We start from the raw sequence: 20,069 nt of genomic DNA on the forward strand, positions 1-20,069 counted from the left end.
ATTTTTAAAGCTGTACAATGTTTGTAAGTTATATTACAAATATGAAACTATTTCTGTTTTGATTTGCAGATATGCTTTCTAAGCTGAAAACAGAAGAGGAACATTTTGAGATAATACTTATAGTTTTCCAATTGTTAAAAAAAAAAAAACATTCGTAAATTAATTGAATTAATTTAATAAAGGGTTTAATATTATCAAGAGTAACTGCAGTATTGTTTGACACATGTGTTTATAGCGGCGTAGCGACAGGTGGACAGTGGTGGCTTGTCAATGAAAAAAGCAGAAACGCTACAAAAAAAAAAAAAAAATTAAAGATCAAACACATTATTTACTAAAACCAATAAAAGTGTTTTCCCTTTCGACTTTTTAAAGGGCACAAACTTTATACTTTTGTGCAATAGTAAAGAGAAAAAAATATGCATTTTGGACCACATTCCATTGTTTTGTTAAGCGCAAAATTCAGGGTTGATGTCAAGACTGCCTTTCAACAATTATTTAGCATACTTTATATATTTTGTAGTTAACCGCTCTCCCATATGCATGAACAATTTGTCTAATTGATGGATATGATCGAAAATCGGGGAATATCAACAGTTCTAGAAAAAAATCATATACTAAAATTCATTCATTTAGCTAATACCAGTTATGAGTTATCGCATTTATGTATAAAATAAAAAGATAAAAATTCAATCTTTCAACAGATTTTGTCCAAAATTGGATTCAGATCTAGAATTCAGGTGATAAAATCCCATGCTAAATATCATCCATATAATTTGGTGTGCTTTTGAGTTTCCATGCTCGTATGCAATTTCACAGACTTTTAGATATATTTCCATTAACATACCTAAATTAATAAAAAAATATTCTTTATGTAAATATGGTAGCACAGACAATAATTAATTCTTCAAGGTAAGCAGATGAAATTTGACATATGTCTTAAGACCAGAATTATACTTTCCAGCAAATTAGGTTCGAAATTTCTTAATTTCTCTTCACGTGTTGATGAGTAATATAACTCAGAAACAAAGAGAGTTGTAACAGTTTGTGAGTACAATTTTCTTTTTGACACGAGAAAGTAAAAATTGCCATTAGCGTTTATTACGTAAAATTATTAATTCAGCCTGTGTTGAATTTTTTGCATTTCAAAAGATTAAATAAGCGCAACATTTAATTTTCTTTCCATTTGTCTAAATCAGAAAACTATAATTAAACAATTGACTCGACGAGACAATTTCATATTCGCTTATAAAACGTTATTTCCATTCTTGCATATCAGAAACATAAAAATATGTTTTCCCTCTTTATTTTAAATGATTAATCAAAAAGATATGAAGGAAACCGTTTTAGAACAATACGTGCTGAGCCAGAACTATTTGTTTCGCCCGAACTCAAATAGAATCAAAAGAAGTCAAGGTAGTTAGGGAGAAAGGGAGAAAAGAAGGATGCCAATTAATGATTTTTTCCTACGTTTATGAATAGCTCGAAAGTCTTTTCTCTCGAAAGTTTAGCTATGCTTCGCGATATGCACGGAGTACAAATACCGTTATTACGTATTGGAAGCATGATGGATGATGATCTTAATTTCTTCATGCTATACTGTTTTGGAAAGTAATAGAAGAATTTCCTATCTGAAAATTATCTAGAATGCGACAATAAACTGCTTAAGATACTGTCCGTCAAGATCATGAATGATTAGAAGTCAATAATGGTTATGATATAAGCTAATAATTAAAGCAGTATTTGTTGAAATCTCAATGGACCAGAAGGCATTGTAAGGTCATTGAGTGTGCCGAACCTCATGTTAAGGGCATCTTAGAGACAAATATTTAATGAATTATTATTATAAGAAAACAAAAACATATCATACCTTAGGAGTCATTTACATCGTTTAAATCATTAATGATGATTGAGGAAGAAATAATAATGTCCACATGTCATGTCAAAATATTAATTTAGAATGCACTTAAAAATTTCACTTTGTTATTTGATAAGATTGAAACACATGAAGAATGAACACATAATAGAATCGGCATTCTGCAAATTACTATACGTACATATCTAAAAAAAAATGTATATGCTACTTTATATTAGTGAAAGGAGAAATACTACTCCAAAGAAAGGAATTTCTTAATATTAATTTTAACTTTGTAAAAGGAGACGAAAAAATTATTTGATGAGGTAATGAAATTAGTCTGAATTTCATCGTAAAAATGAAAAAAAATCATCGCATGTTTTGTATTATTTTTTTTAAATTTTTGATTCAAATTTAAAAGTTGCTTTGAAAAAAAAATCTAAAATAATAAAATTGATATTTTTTTTAATTTTTAGATAATGTAGGAAAAAAAAAGATTTTTCGGTAGTGTTTTTGGTAGGTATAACTGAATATACCATAAACTTGTTTAATTCGTAATTAATTTATATTTTAATACTTTTTGAGCTCTGAGAAATTTACAGTGATCTACTTTTTTCTAATAAGGAGCCTAAAAGAGCACGTGTTTCAAATTACATGAAGATCGGATAAAAATTATAGTTTTGTTTGAAATATACTTAAACAAATATTCATCATAGAAGTTACAAATAGAAGTTGCAATAAACAGATATATTATGTCAATAATTTCAGCAGAAGAAAATTATATATACAAAATATAATATCACAATGCAAAATATAATATCACTATTAAAGCAAAATTGATTTCGTATTTTCCCTTTTCTAGAATGATTATGTAGCCGACATTTTTCTGAATGTTTGCATAAATGAATTCGAAAGAAAATATTTACTTCTTTAGTTATAGGAATGAAATGCATATTGACAATTTAGTTAAATCTCCCAAACAGTATAATATGTTTTCAGGTGAAATTTTAAATACATTAAATATGAATGGAATTAAAAACTCGCTCTTATAATGCGTTTATATTTTATCCTTTGTATTTTGTTATCAATTTCAGATTAGAATATATAAGTGGAAAAATATATTCCGTTTCTATGATTTGTTTTAGTTGATTTTTATCTTTCCAAGAAAGTGATTTCAGGACAGTAATTTCAGTCTTAAAGTATGAATGACGTCTTATTAGGAAGAAGCAATTTTGTTTTGTTTCATTTTTCTGAATGAAGAAATTCTAGCTTAATTCTGATATTTAAATGATCATAAAAATTGCCTTGAAACATAATTTTTGAGAAGTAAAATTTTAAATTAAAAAAAAAGTAGTATATGAGTAATACTTATTTTTTCGAAATTTTTTTTTAAATCTTTTATCAGCGTTACTTTACTTAACCAAAAAGTTATGTAAAAAATGTATCAGAGTATAAAAAAAAATGAATAAAAAAAACCCGGCTATCTGGAAAATATCTTAAGCATAAAGCACAATTATAAATGCTATGAGTAAATTGGAGTTGCAATCATATATATATTTATATTCTTTATTCCGTTGTTAAGAGAAATTGAAAACAAAATAATAATAATAAATTTCACAAAAATAAACCTACTTCACTGGGACGATTGTGTTCTTCAGTTTCCATCACTGAGCCGATTTTGAAAATTTTGAGTTCATTTGGAAGATCATGACACTTAGATATATCATGACTACTTATCTCCTACTTTTTGCTGATTTTTGAGAAAAATCAAAAATTATTATATGTAAAAAAATGAGGTCAGAGTTATTACTTTCCTTACACTGGACTGATTTCATAAATTTTTATTTTATTTGAAAACTCTTGGTGGATACATACGTCATTATTGGTCACTTACGAACTCACTTGTTGCTTAACGATCATCTCAGGCGTCAAATCCTGATTAGAAGCTAGGTTATCATCATCGATAGTAGCTTAACTTGCTTAAACAAATTTTTAAAAAATGTTAATTAAAAGAAAATATGGGTTCCGTTTAAACAATAAGTGAATATAACATATTCGAATAACCAGATTATTGTGTAATTATATAATTATTAATTTATAATTCTTTTCAAAATGGAATCTGGATTCTGTTTGAACAATAAGTTAATATAACATATTCGAAGAACCAATTTATTGTATAAACTTAAGATTAGATTTGGCCCAATTATCATTGACTTATAAACAGTCTGTTACAAACCATATTTCATTAATTTGGTTAAAATGACTTATAGAGATTTAACAACAGTTTAAAATGACAGTCGTTTTTATATACGATTTCTATTTTTGTGTCAGAATTTTTCAGTGATGAAAATGAAAGAATCTCGCTATTTGGAGACACAGATCTTTGTGCCTGGGCTTTGCCTCTCTGATGGTAAAATATGAAACACAGTATTTGATTATTTTTTTAATAAAAAGTTCTATTAATTCCTAAACTGAATATTTGAGGTTAAGTGGACATTATAACAAACAGAGCTAAATATATATGTTAATATATAATCGTTATTTCGTATTTATATGATTTATCAAAACAATTTTATGAACTTTAAAAATATTATTTAGCATTTATCTTAAAAGCTATTTATCCGTTCAAAACAAATAGTTCCACATCTAAATTTGTCTAATTCCATAAATCCCATTAGATTATAATTGCTAGGAATTTAAAGTTTATAATTATTTAAATCTTATAATTTATTTTGTAAAAATCCTTCTTTTATAAATTGCATTCGAAGAACCTGATGGATAGCGCCTCGTTAATTACAAATCAATTTGCTGAAAGAATATTCTAAAAACGTGATATAAAATCATGATAATTTATTTTTAATACTTAAAGTAGCTTTTAATATTTCCAATTTCTGAAAGGGGTATTAGCGCAAATTAAATCCCTGACCAAATTATGATTTTAAATAAAAAAATAGCAATATTTTCTTTCCATGAGTATTTTGTGCTGCCATCTATTGATAATGTTTTAAACAACAATTAATGAACGTATTCCTGGTTGTACAAATAAATCACGTTTTTAATTTTGAGAAGGAAAAAGTGAAAAACCTAAAAGTGTAAATTGAGAAATTGATAGATTAAAATAGTGACCTAATCTTGAGCCAATAACTCGTTACAAATAAATGAATAAAAATAGAAAATACGAGAATATTCATGTTTTCTAAACCTGAACTTGTCACTTAAATCATAGTTCAAGATTTCATCATTGTTTTGTGCTGCCATCTACTAAAATTTAAATAAACTAAAAGCCAATAGTAATATTTATTAATATACATATAAATCAATTTATTATGGTTTCGAAAAAAAGAATGAAAATGGATGTACTTCAGTTAAAATCAGAAACTAATGGATAAAACGAATAGCCGTTTCATTAACAGGCGATTAGTTGCACATAAAAAAATCAAAAATATGACTAAATAGGATAACATTTATAATAGCTAAAATTGAAATATTTGTAAAATTAACGAAATTTTGAAATTTCAGAAAATACGAGGAAAAAATTCAAGAATAAAAAAAATTAACAAAATTTAAAAAAAATATTATTGATTTCTGATAAATTGTAAATTTGCTTCGAGCATTCTACAAAATATTTAATGAAATTTTCAAAATCATTTATAGAATTTCTGCAAATTTAAATTTAATCAACCATGAATATGGAAGGTTTTTTTTAATTTTTTGGAATAAAAATCAATTATGTATTTAACTTATTTTTTTGAGTAATTGATAATACATTTAGATAGATATAGATATAAATAATTAATAATTTTAATTATTTATGGTATAAATACCGATTAAAGTAAATTCGCGATATAAATCTGTTGAATTTATTAATTACCAAACGTTAAATCGTTTTATTCCCTTTCTTTACTCTTTTTTTGTCTCACAACTCATTAAGAAGGTGGGAAGTTGTTAAAAAATAAGCAGTTTTTAAACCCTAGTTTATTAGCATTATCGATGATGGAAACATGTCTAAGTCAGTGTTTGACGCCTAAAGTGTTCATAATAGGATATATTATAAAAGGTTAACAATTCCTGTATCATTATTTTGGTTAGTCTTGTCATTTAGATTTACTGGGTGTTCTAGTGGCACATGGTACACTCTTAGTTGTGCTAATTAGAAAAACAACGCTATAGAGATGAATTAATTCCACATAAGGTATTTCTATGGCACCATTTTCCTTCAACAATACGAACATGCACCCAATTTAATTATACAATATTTAATTACACAATTTAATTATACAATATTTAATTACAATTTAATTATGCAATATTTAAGTATTCAATATTTAGTTTTATAATTTATTATGCAATTAAATAATTTATAATTTAATTATACGATATGAGGTTATGATAAATTAACTTCTTTGAGATTCGTAAAAAAAGGCTTTTAAAAGAATGAAAGATCATGTTGTAAATGTTATGTTTTTAAAAGCTGATTTATCGTTTCAAATTAAGCGTTCTGAATTAATTTTTTTTTTTTTTATCATTTTGAAAAAAGTATTACTTGTTAAACGGAAAAATGTAACCGCTTTATTACCTTAAAAAGGCTAATATTGAGATAATAGATGATGTGTAATTAGATTTTTTAACTGCATCCTCATCTACTGTGTTATGAGCAATAATCACATAATTCATGTGTTTTTATCATACATGATATCATTCTGCATATTATTATTCCAGATAACGTTTCTATAATATTTCAAAATAGAAAATCGTTGTAAATGAGTTCATATTATTATCATTTCTTATACGTTTGTAAACTCTTTACATATTTATTTTTGTTTTTTCTTCTGTAAATATTCTGGTATTTAATAACCCATCAAATCTTTCAGTGACCATAATAGTTACGGATACTGGAGTATGAGATAGTGTTCTGTTCTGTACATTTCAACATGATGCATTACATGTTTCACTTTAATTATTACTTATGAGAATTGATTTTCTTTATTTTAGGCATTTCTCTAAAAGTACGATTAAGGCTACAATTTAATAAAGATCAATATAGCAAAATTCCAAATTCCCAAACTGCAATTACCAAGTTTGTTGTATTTGCATGCTATCAATACTCTCTAAATGGACCGTCTGGCAGTCAATCAGATTATGAACGTGTTTGATTATTTTTGTTTATTTTGGTCACATGCCTTGCACTGAAATTCATAGAATACAAAGGTTCATTGTGTATTAGATGTTTGGTCTAATACATGCTGACAGTCAGTCTTCCGAATTACATATTTCCTATAAAATTTGTATGTCTGCAGTTTTGATGCCAAAACCATATTCAAAATTTCATTCATTCAGCATTTTACATTTTTCCAATTTTATATTATTTGCAGAAAAAAGAGTAGAACGACAAAAACAATTAAAAACGACATAAGCAAGCATAATTATTTTTATATACGAAGACGTGTAAGCTCATTTTAATATAAAAGCTCGATTTAAAAAAAAAAATATTTTTCATTTCATCCATATAAATCGCTCAATTAAAAAGTTTGAATATAGGTTGTTTTAAAGATTTAATGATGTTCATGCCTACTTCTTTTTTTTTTTATTTGTGAACTTGTTGTTGTGTATGTCTACGCAATTGCTCTAAAAAAAGGCAATTTTTACATAAATGAAATTTGTAATATTATATTTTCGCAAAATAAAAATTGTGAAAATGCATGATATTAAGAAACAACTCTGCTTTCGAAGGATATTTTATTGCTGAAATACAAAATTGATAATACTCACCAATACACGATACTGAAAGCAAAACGGGCCTCAACGCGGAAAAATCACGGAACAATCAGAAAAGCAATCCTAAATTTCTTTATTAAAGTATTAATAGTATCAACTGCAGTATATTTTATTTGCTGTAATGGTAAACTTTATATTGTAAGTTATACATAGTAAGGCAAATACTAAAGTAAGAAATTGAAATAAAAAAGATTAGATTAATGATAAAATATTGAAGAAGTTTTTTTTTTTATACATACATTTTTTTATATCGTTTGGTGTAGTTGAAATCAAATGAATACATATTTTAAATGCCTAATGTGTTTTGAACTGTTTTAGGATTAAATGCATTTAATTCTTAAATTTCTGATGTATGTTTTAATTTCTAGTTTATATTTTAAAGTTTTTATCATTAATTTAATTAGTTTCTTTGAATTTTAATATTTATAAGATAAACTCGATAATAGGATATTTCGTAGCTATGTTCACCAATGGATGCTGTTATCAACACAAAAATATTGATTTTATTTACTAAACTACATGGCACACAACTCTAATAGGCGTGGGTATAGAAATCAGAATGACCGTACTTATCACGACCTTACCCAAAGTTCACATATTTTAAAGAGAACAGGGATGGATTTATACTTATGTTAGAGATTAAGAAAATTTCAGGGAGTTCCCGGTTGTTCCAACGCGGTTTCTAATAAATGAATATAAAACTAATGATCGATGCACAGGACAAAATGTTGAAATTGAGAAGATATTTCTGAGAATTTCATACTCTTCTTTCTCTAAACATTATCTTTTATTTCCTTTGTATAAACGTTAAAATATATTCATTCTTATTTCAATTTTTTAAAAAGAAGAAATTATTAGTCATATAGCAAAAATTTTTATTATAAGTTTTCGACACGAATTTTATTTTTAATTTTCTTTATTGTTTATTTATTTTGTAATATAATTTTGAATTTTTTTTTATCTTTCTGAATTTTGATGATATGCTGTTTGCAATAATATTTTTTATAATATGTATAATTATACTGAATTATAATAATATGCTGTATTTCTTATAATATAAGAGCTTAATTTTTTTAAAAAAAATATTTTGCATTTCATTCGAAAGTACTAAGTTTCAGTACGGTGATGGTCATAAAAAAATTCTATTAAATCTGTAAGCTAATAAAATCCCACATTTAATTAAAGGACGAATTTGAATATTTTATAATCCCAATAGTGCGAATTATGGGTGATCACTTTTGATAAATTTCAGTGGGCTTCATATTTTCAACAAATTTCTAATTTTTATGAAATTGCAAAAGAGTTATTTTAATTAAATTTTTTCATTATAGAATTATTTTTTATTTAGTTATTTTAATATATGCCACGAAAAAAGTGTCCAAATAAAATCATTAATTAGACTCAATGAAGTAAAATCATTGAAAAATTAGTCATAATTATCAGTTAAGGATTGTGTTAATTGCAACAAAACTTTAAGGTGATTATGGACTATGAGGAAATAATAAAAATAATATAACCTTATAAATTACTATTTTACTGTGCCTGTCATCTGGAATGCAACTTTGTTTCTTAAATGCATAATTAATTAATCAACCTATCTACGGCTATTCTCAATACGGTTAAGCATAATTAGTTAATCAATCTAACCTATCTACGGCTATTCTCAATACTTCTACTCTTGTCAGTTGCTTTGTTGGATATTAGCTAATGCATCACCGTAGTATTCAGTTATCATAGTGTAACGGATTAAAGTTTTACGTTGTAACATTAAGTAATTAAGGTCTCACAATCACAAAGCATCAAGGGATCAAAAGTACCTAAATGTGAATTAATTCATACAAAATTGATCAAATTCTTGACACATTAGACAACTATAATTTAATAATTATATTTATTTAAAAATTGACTCGCACTACCTTAAAATACCTTGAACGTCAAATGTAATGATTTTGAATAATTTATCATTCAAATATTTTTCTTTCTATTAGAAATAGCGTTTTTGAGAAAGCTACTTAATGTCAAGTATCTTAAAATGCACATTCGGATTTAAAGTCAAGATGGTAGATGCTGAAAGGACATGATTTATGAACTCGACTATGAATACTGAATGTTCCTGGTTCAAAACTCGATTCTGCTGATAGTTGCAACAATTGGCTAGCTCTATCATTATAAATTATCCTTTCACTAAGATGGTCTGAGAATTTAAAGAGGTAGTTAAGGGCTCATTTTTTGTCCTCGACATTTGACCATTGCTCAGTATTACGATGTTCGTCATAAAATAAATCTCATGTTATTTCCTTATGAATGTAAATATAAATGACTAAACTAAATCATGGATATGGTCCCCACTTGTATATCTACCTGAAAATATCTGTGAATTATTAATGGAACGCTATATTAACTTATATAATGTTAAATACTCTCAGAAGATTCAAGGTAAATAAATAAGGTTTTGATAATACACCCATTTATAATCTTATTTTTTAATTATGTTATTAAACTGTCCTTCTAATGATGGATTGTTCATTCGATGTTTCGTTCTTGCACAAAATTCTAAGTAAGAAATAAAACAAATAAAATTTTCAAGGACAGGTAATGATGTTCCCTGTATAATGGAGAAAAATTACCGATGGCAATATTTCAAATAAAAAATATTAATTAATAACATAGCGACGATTATGATTGTAATGTGTTGTACAATACAATAAAAGAAGTAAATAATTCATTTGGGTTTATTAGAAATAATGATATTGAAATGAAGCTCTTGTTTCTTATTCTATGCAAAAGAAAAATGAATGAAATAAAAAAATAAGTTTTATTAAATCTATATGTTGTTATCCTTGACAGTAATACTTTTTCAAAATATATTTGCTACAAGAAACAAACAATAATTTGAAGCAATTAAAATTCTCTGATAGCACACTTAATACATTAATAGTTTTCAAAAGCCAATATTAATTACGAGATTTCTCATAATATTAAAGATTATTTAATTAAAAGCACAGCGATAACTGAAATCCAAAGAAAAAAGAAAGAATTCAAATTAAAGTAAAAAATTAAAAGTATGAAATTTTAACTAACAGAAATTTAAAAATGTGAAATTCATCTTAATCGTTCTATATCTCGATTTCAAGCACATTATGGTTCCATTTCTACATTAGGATTGCAAATACAAAACTGCATACTATATGAAATGTTATGAAAACTCCAGGTTTGTTTAGAAGTTTAGAATATTTTTGGTAAGATTCGCACCTGTAAACATTACTCTTTCATTAATGACAAAGAGTGGCATATCAGCTAATTTGGAATGAAAGGGAATAGATGATTCAGGTGTCATAATTCAGGAAGTATGGAGGCAAAATTTAATTATGTTTGACTTTTGAAATAGAATACTTTCAAGGAGCGTTATTATAAAGCTATATAATGGGAGCCATTTACTTTATAAAGCTATTGTTGATGACTGGAATTAAAAAGGCGCATTTTATCTAAGAATATGCTTAAACTTCTGATTAAAACATAATACATAAAAATTTTGTTTTCATATATTACATATTAAAAATGCTTGTTTATTTGATACTTAGGAAGAAACTTGCATACAAAGAAACTTAGCACTTTCATATAAATATTAATTATTATTAAATATTAAAATAAAAAAAATAGAATTTCAAAGAAGTATACAAAATTTTATCGTATTCTTTAAAGAGGTTATGTTATTGAATAAGGAGTATTTTTATTCCATATATAATATTTTAATACTTTATCTCTTTTTGTTATTAAATTGGAGCACATAATTCATTATTTGAAATTAATAAATAAGTATGCATAATTAAAAAAACTAAAAATTGATAATTAATAATATAATTATGGAACTCTACTTATCAGAGATAAAAATCATCAGTCAAATAGATTGGAAAATAACTTTAATTTCCAAGATGGCGAAAAATTTTAAAAATTTTATTTTATAATATTTAACATATTTCATCTTTTATTTCTTTTTAATTTAAATAAGCATATATTGAGAAAATTAATGATTCTATTTTAAACAAAATTAATCAGCTAATAAGTAGAACACCCTATTTTGGGTGTAAAAATTAAGTTATTTTTGTTAATGTTTAATACACTGGGTATTAAAATGTTAAATATTAAAATTAAACATCAACTAATAACGACTGATTAAACTTTTTAGAATATTCCGTACCAAGTTTTTAGTAGTTTAAAATGAACGTATTTATCATTTTTCTCTTTGACAAAAAATTCAGATTACATATAGAACTTAATACTTTTTCTTTCACATTTTTAATCGCAGTCTAACTAAATTCATCCACAATCATTTTTTTATTTTCTCTGACTGTTTTATTACATCTTTAGTAAGCGCTAAATGTATGAGTATTCGCTTTCTCATTGAAATACGGGAAGTCAACCATCTAACTCTCCGATCCGCCACGAAGGCACAGGGATTTAAACCATAAAACTGAATGACCGGACCGCCGCAACAGCAACATTGGCGGGAACTGTGGTTGAGTCCTAAGGGCCGTCACCAGCCACGATAAAACCCTCCCCGAAGGAAGTACGTCCCGTCATCGATAGAAGGAGTCAGATCCCCCACCTATTAGTGTACCCTCCAGGGTGGCGAGATTAGGGATTGCAATACCGGTATACCGGGATACCGAATACCGGTATTTTGAGCCATTTGTACAATTTTGTAATACCGGTATTCACAAGTTTAAATACCGGTTTTTCGGTATTTACTAGAAATTTTTTAAATTTCTATACTATATGTTCAAGTATCGCGAACATAGCAAAATAGTATACGTTTTTGTTTTATGTCTCCCTAACGGACGAAATTAATTAGCTAATTAATGGCTTAATTAATTGCTTAAGTCTAACTTAGCGAAACATGGATTATCCCTGAAAGAAGATATTGTATCCATAATGACTGATGGAGCAACAATTATGAAAAAAGTTTAAAAGTTGATTGATGCAAATAAGCAATTGTGCTATGCTCATGGAATTCAATTAGGAGTAATAGATGTATTATACCAAAAAAATAAAGAACAGAAGAATCCAAATACTGTGGATATAGAAACTTCGGATTCCAACTTTGAAGAGTGTAAGAGTGAGAGTGATATTGACAGTGAAGATAATGATAATGTAATTGTTGAAGAAGATATTGCTAATGAGGATGAAATATTTACCCATCAAGAATTGCTTCCTATAATTTATAAAGTTCGAAAAATTGTTAAGATTTTTAAACGTTCCCCTATAAATAATGACATATTACTAAAATATATACTAACTGAAAATAAAACAGAATATATGTTAATATTAGATTCTAAAACACGTTGGAACAGTTTACTCCTAATGATGGAACAATTTTTGAAACTGAGAAATCCAATCCAAAAAGCAATAATCGACTTAAACCTGTAAATTAATTTTTCAGATAGTGAATTCGACTTAATATCCAGAACTATATCAGCTCTACTTCCAATAAAACTGACTATTGAGGTATTATGTCGGAGAGATTGTAATTAAATAACAGCTAATGCAACAATAAATTTCCTGTTGCAGTCACTGAAAGAACAGCACACATCACTATCTAAAGAATTATATATTACATTGAAAAATCGCACAGAAGAAAGGCACACAGAAATAGAAAATGTCTTATGGTATTTACATAATTATAATGATTTTAAAAATGAAAATGAAAAAGAAGAAAAGAACCAATTCAAATCTGATTAAGTTTAGAGTAAATTTTCTTAAATTTTTTTACCCACAAACTTATCCACATTCAGAAGAATTCGGTTCAATTATCGAAGATTATGATGTCACTACTGTCGATAGTGAAAAGGAATTGTCTCTTGAGCAGAAATTAGAATTAGCGATAAATAAAAAAAAATTTCAACGTACCAAAATACAATACAGAAATCAGCTATATCCAAAACCATCCGACGAGAAATCGATTTATTTGAAGATGAGGTATTTAGAGATGAAAAAAATGTATCGCGCATTGCTAACAGTACCACCAGCTAGCGTAGAGGCCGAAAGAGCATTTTTGGAGCTGGTAATTTTTACATAAAATTACTTTTCAGGCTTAATGACAGTTCAATTGATGCATTAGGTTTTTTTAAGATCACATTTCAAAAATTTGTAACAGTACCACAGACTAAATAGTGATATTTACACTTTTTTTGTGATTTAAATAAATAAGATATTCCTTTACTTTTTTGTGATTATACACTGTTATAATTTATAAGTTACAAATTCCTTTTTGTGATATTTACACTCTCTAACAAAACTGGCAAATAAAACAAAGAAACACCTGTGTTTTCTTTTTTTTTCTAAAATTTCTAATACCGGTATTAAGATTTAAAAAATACCGAATACCGGTATTGAAATTTTGATCCGGTATTGCAATCCCTAGGCGAGATCCAACCACCATGCCGGAAGCATCCCATCCTCATTTCGAGGTGCCCCCCGGGGGACAGAAATACGGGAAAAGAAATATAAACGGAATTAATTGATAATATTGCAATTGCTTGATGATGAAATAATTATAAATGTTTTTCAATAGAGAGATTATAAAGTTAAAATTCAAACCCATTGCATTCAGTCAATCCAATTGCCTATTTAATGACATTTACTTCACCTAATTATGATAGATAAGAATTAGAGTTACATTTTATAGAATATTCACTCTAATAGAGATCTCATATCTAATTTCTAAATCCATAAAATATGCACATCCTTCTCATAAAATATTTGAAGACATGTGATTACTTTCATGATGTATAATGAAAAAATGCAATAAAATTTCTGTATTTTTAAATTTTTGCATAAAAGTGATTGGAATTAGCAACAATTAAACCAAAATAGACAGTTGAATGTTATAAGTTTTTCAAGATTAGAAAAATTGTGAACTTTTTTAGGTAAGAAACGGTATTTAGCAAAAACCGAATCGAATGATTTGCTCAAAATCTTTCAGAGAGCCTAATAAAACCATTTCTTGATTTCTGAACTAAAAAAAGAAGTTCTTCTTCTAAATAGTCTTTAAATATTTGGGTATAACTAATGAATGACAAGAAGTGCATCTTTTTTTCTCATTTTAAATCAGTAAAATAAGTACAGAATATTTATAAATGAATAGAATGCGGTATTGCATTTTCCGCCATCTATAACTAACCTTTCGACTGTCATACTACACACACACACACACGGTTTTGCAAACATTTTGTACTTTGTATCATTCCAAAAGTGATATTGAACAGTAATAGTTGATTTGAATTCACAAAACCAAAGAAGAACACATTGACATTTTTACTTCGTTGATGTCATTTTGACATATTTGAATGGCAAATTTTATTTCTGCATGAGTTGCGTTAAATGTTGGACTAAAATAAAATAAAGAACACAATTATTTCATAGTAGAGATTATATAAAAATTATATTCTTTATTATGTTCAAAGGTTATTATTCCGTATTAATATTTTGCAATCTCGAAAAGACTTTATGAACACTCTGTATATCATTTCGCTGTGGAGTAGCCAAAATGGGCAGGCTGGATTTCTCAAACCATCAGTATTTTTTTCATTAATATAAATTTAAAACATGCCTGGAATTAGTGTAGGAATACCAATATGATAGGACGATTGTAATTACTATTCAGATGAATTTTCTTTGCATCAAATATGGAATTTGAACATCTGCAGTTCGTATCATCAATTCAAATAACATGCGAGTTTTAGATTTCCCTGTCCAAATGGTAGACTTCAAACGTTCTCACATACTCTCCAATGAAAGAATCACCCCCCCCCCCCTTCCGCGAAAAATTATGTACTAGAAGTACGACACCGAATATCTCCATGGCATTGGCGAGCAATAGTTGTAAAATATTGATCTTTGGCGTGAATTTGATATTTTTACTGAAACTATCGTTTGGTCCTTGGCAATTAATCCCTAACATGTGCTTAATAGTATCAGATAGTCAAATTTGAATTTTAGACCTTGAGTAAGGCTCTTAATACATTTCCTGGCATTGGTGAGCAATAGTTGTAAAATATTGATCGTTGGCGTGAATTTGGCATTTTTACTGAAACTATCGTTTGTTAGTTTCAGTTCCTCGGTAATTTTTTGGCGATTAATAAGTAAGATGGGCTTAATAGTATCAAAAAATCAAATTTGGGTTTTAAATGCCTTTTCTCCAACCGATTGAAGCCAAAATTTGATACAAAGTTACTATTTTAGTCACAAAATTGCATACCAAGTTACGTATGTTTAAGTCATTGTTTTTTGAGTTATTTCTTTTACATGCTTGTGAAACTGGAGATCGACCAATTGTCACTAGCTTGACAGGTTTGGCTTTACATTTGATAGATATCTATTCTTTAGATGTTGAAAATTTGCACTAAATATTATTCATCTAGCTCTCCTATATTTATAGTCATCATCATACATTTATAGCACCACTATTATATTCGGACACTCAAACTTCCGCTAAATGTTCCGCTCAAAAATTGACAGAAATTTGATAAATTTAGTGTAAAGACCATTCACCAAATTTCATCCATCTAAGCGTTTAAGGCGTTTTTAATAAATTTCAAAACTTTTTTGAGTTATTGTTTCAATTGACAGAAATACAGACGAATAGAGCGAGGCACGTGTTAAAAGCTATATTTTACGAACTCAGGGAGTGCTGAAACGTTAAAACTCATCAAAATCTCGAGTTTAAAATTTTTGCGATTTCTCTATATTATGCAGAAAAGTAAAAATGTTTAGTTGATTAGTAATTTCAAGGACAAAAATTTATAGACTGGAAGTAAGAATTTTTCGTTGTTGATAATAATATTCTTAGTTAATTCATTGATTTCTTTCAGTCTTTATCAATTTACTGATCTGCTCCACTGCTTGGTCCGTCGGAAGAAAGAGCCATACATCTTTTGCTAGGTCAGTCTCAGTTATTGTAAAAACAATTTGAAAAGAAAGAGTAAAAACGGAAAGAAAAATGTTGAGAAATCAATTCTGTTTTCAAGGGTCAGCAAAACCAAAATCTAAACACTAATTCAATTACAAGATCCAATGAACTTCTCTTCAGCCATTGCCTCTTCCCGTTCTCAAAGCACTTAGAGCACCACCATTAAAACTTGTGTTCTGCAATCCGAGCCATTACGTTTCGGCTGAAAAGAAACACAAAGAGTAAAAGATAATGAGGTGTAAAGAGTGGACGAGACAATAATATTTCCATTCTAGAAACCTCATCGTACAAACCTTCGTCTCAATTTTGTATATGCATCAAGAAAGAAAGATGACGAAGAAAACCAAAAGATGTTACTGGAACAGAATGTCAGGAGAAAAAACGGACATCCGGTGTATAATGCATAAAGATTTCAAAGCGCAAGGTCGTCTGTTTTGCATGGTGGAGGTCAGCATCGTCTAATGAATACCATGATTGTTAATTAGGTTCAAATGAAAAGACTTCTCCCCCGTTCTTTAACAGGATCTTGAGTCAATTGACACGCAACAACGAGCTCGTCACTTTTGTGCGCCGCAACATGTGCTCATGAAAGTGGTTGTCTTGCACACAAAATCTAGATTCCGAATGTTTTCCATCATTAAGAGGCCATCTGTGAAATTATAGCCTTTGCTCTCTGCTGAATAGTCTTTTCTTGAAGCAGAGTTTTTTTATACATACTTAGCATGATGTCTTTTGTCATGGAATAACTGCTGGGTGATGTTTATGAAATATTTTGAAGGTAGTTAAAGAATACAAGAGAAAGCTAATAATTGTTTAGTAACGGTAGGAGTTTGAAGTCAACAATGTAGTCTTTCTTAAAAATTTCATCAACATTTTTATTCAAAATAAGGCGTTATTTTGATGCTAACTAAAAGTTAACCAGACATTTTTTTAAAAAAAATCAAAGAAATATTGTTTAGGAAAGGATATTTTATTAAAGCTTCAAACCCACAGAGGACTGTTTGTAAGATCTTGAACTGTAGGTGACGATTTTGCCGTACAATTTCACTGAAAATGCGTCATATTTACTGTTCTGATGTATGCTATGATTTCACTTTGGCATTACGGGGAACTTTCAAGCATGTAGCAATGGTGGATATTGCCCCCATCATTAGGTAACGGCTTAAAATAGAAGAATCATCGACAGATAATTTCGATATAATTTCAAAATGAGATGTTAAACTATTTTTATCAAACTTTTTTAAAACATAAAAAAGGAAAAAGTATTTTAACCTCCAGGAAACGTAATATAGGAAAGCTTTACTATTAAAAAAAAAGTGAATTAAAAAATTCTTTTTTTTTAATATTTAATTTTTTTTAAATTTATCCTTGAAATTTTTTAATATGAAAAATTATAAAAATACAAACATTAATTCTGAAAGAAGTTTTGGCTTAGTAAGGATAAATAAGCATTCTTAATGGATATTAAATTAAAGAAATAAAGCTTATTGAGTTAACTATTTATAACAGTTTCACCACAGTTATCTTCAGTCAATTAAGAATTCAGTACAGGTCATCATTACGTTAGCTTGCACAAGAATAAAATGATTTTAGGAACATCGATTTGAATACTAAAAAATATCATAAGCTAATCTGGGAAAGAAGTTATAGAAATCGATTCTTACATGAGTCTATATAAAAGTGGGGAATTAATTGGTTGCATTGGTAAACTGAACTTTGTGTTGTTGGTGAACTAATTTGCTTTGCGTAGCGTTTGTACTTACTTTAACATTTACTCTTTTATTTTGCGACTTACATTAAATTTCATTTGAATTCTTCGAAATCTTATTGTGGTAGCAAGAATTTTAATTTACAAACAGAATTAATAAGCATTATTTTTACAATTTAACAAGTCATATTAGAAAAACAACGCAATAAATACAAAGAAAGCAAATTAAAATAAATAATCAAAGAAACATAAATAAATTAGCAATTTTTATGATATTTTAAAATAAAAATTCGGATATCTGAGAAGTAAATACGCTCTTAAAAATAGAAATAAAATAAATAATATTGTATCACTGAAAAAACATTGTTTCAATTTCAAACAAAATTGAAAAATAAATGAGAAATTCCCCCCAAAATAATGAAATATATGATAATACTTCATTTTTTTAATAGATATATTATTTAAAAAGTTTTTAGAAGTTGTTGTCAGAGATGCTAAAAAATGATTTATTTTTAAAAATAGATTAAACTGCTAATAAAAAGTATTAAAGTTTGTAATATCTTTTTTATATGCAGGTTCGTTTAAACGAGTAATAAACGCCATAAATCATAGAGGGAAACATCACCTTGAGAACCAAATTTAATATTTGACGAGTTAGTGAATTCCAAATTAAAAGAGTAAGAATTTCACAGGCCATATCTAATGAAATATAAATAACACTAAATAAAGTACTAAAACAACTTTTTCAATACTCAAACTTCCAATGATGACGAAGAACAATGAATATGATTGAAATTTGAATGGATTTTGAGAATGCAATTTGAAACAATTAAAGAGTTTTCACACTGCAGCTAAAAAATCATAAGTTTTAGATAGTAACATTCTTTATAAACAGTTGCTAATTAATTGATGCAAGAAAAAACGATGATTAAATTGGATCGGTGCTACCAAATCGAAAAATGAATGTATAAAACCTTGAGAAATATATAGATTAAATCAATAAAGACTCTAAAATAATACAAAATCAAAATATATTCATAAATTGCAGAATTTTTTCACTTGCCATTCATTAAGGATGTATTGATTCTAATTATGAAGTAAATGAAAAGTAATGAACCATAAATTATGGCAAACCTGAGTTAATATTATATCTAGTATGCAAATAAAAGGCAAAAAAATATGCAAAAAAATTCTCAAAATTCCAAAAACAAGTTATTCTAATCATGTCTAATTCACCTGAAATAAAACACCACTAACATCAATTTACAAAGTTGCATAGTCAAAATTTAATTTTTGGAATGTGATTATCTCATCTTTATAAATTTAAAATATAACCCAAAGATAATTTTTTTTCTTATTCAAAATTATTTTTTTATCTTTAGAAATCTTACTAAACTATAAAAATAGAATGGAACTGCATAATAAGTATCCCTGAACCCATTTTGATCGAAAAATAAAAATAATGAATAGTTAAGGGAAATTTACGGCGTATCCTGGAAGATTCAAAAATTCCAATTTCACTTCTTTTATTCGCCCGACAAAAGAGGAGCGAAGCGTCTTCAGATTTATTTTTCATTCTCACTAAAATGTCATCAGTTACATAAAGAATGTTCAATGAAGCATCAGTCCAAATTATCAGGACTAACAATAATATTTCCATAAAAATATCCTGATAACTCAATGCTTACCCAGGCAGCAACAGAGATGAATAATTTAATTGTACTGAAGCGAAAAGAAATTTGAATGAAAGGAAAAAAATGATAATA

Source organism: Argiope bruennichi, chromosome 10 (assembly GCF_947563725.1).
Source record: "Argiope bruennichi chromosome 10, qqArgBrue1.1, whole genome shotgun sequence".
Classification (NCBI taxonomy): domain Eukaryota; kingdom Metazoa; phylum Arthropoda; class Arachnida; order Araneae; family Araneidae; genus Argiope; species Argiope bruennichi.